The sequence below is a fragment of the Corapipo altera genome, unplaced genomic scaffold (genome assembly GCF_003945725.1).
Source record: "Corapipo altera isolate COAL_440 unplaced genomic scaffold, ASM394572v1 161, whole genome shotgun sequence".
Taxonomy (NCBI): Eukaryota; Metazoa; Chordata; class Aves; order Passeriformes; family Pipridae; genus Corapipo; species Corapipo altera.
The window spans coordinates 1199132-1199530 of NW_020884979.1; the positions used below are offsets into that span (position 1 = coordinate 1199132).

Genomic DNA, 399 nt, shown 5'->3' on the forward strand with positions numbered 1-399 from the left:
CCCAGACACCCCACACAGTCCCCAACACCCCACACAGCCCTCACAGAAACCCCTGAGCCCCAGACATCCCACACAGCCCTCAAAGAGACCCCTCAGCACCTCACACCCCCCGACACCCCACACAGCCCTCACAGAGACCCCTCAGCACCTCATATCCCACACAGCCCTCACAGAGACCCCTCAGCTGTGGGCACCCCACACAGCCCTCACAGAGACCCCATACAGTCCCCAACACCCCACATGGCCATCACAGAGACCCCTCAGCCTCCGATACCCTACACAGCCCTCACAGAGACCCCTCAGCCCTGGGCACCCCACACAGCCCTTACAGGGACCCCTGAGCCCCAGACACCCCACACAGCCCTCACAGAGACCCTTGAGCCCCTCACATCCCACACA

The 399-nt window shown here is 63.4% G+C and overlaps 1 protein-coding gene across 3 annotated transcripts in view; it reads right to left on the reverse strand.

Annotated features, from left to right (window-relative positions):
* MCU (mitochondrial calcium uniporter) overlaps positions 1–399 on the reverse strand; it is an 82060-nt gene that overhangs the window by 17362 nt on the left and 64299 nt on the right. The gene's annotated exons all lie outside the window — the stretch shown is intronic.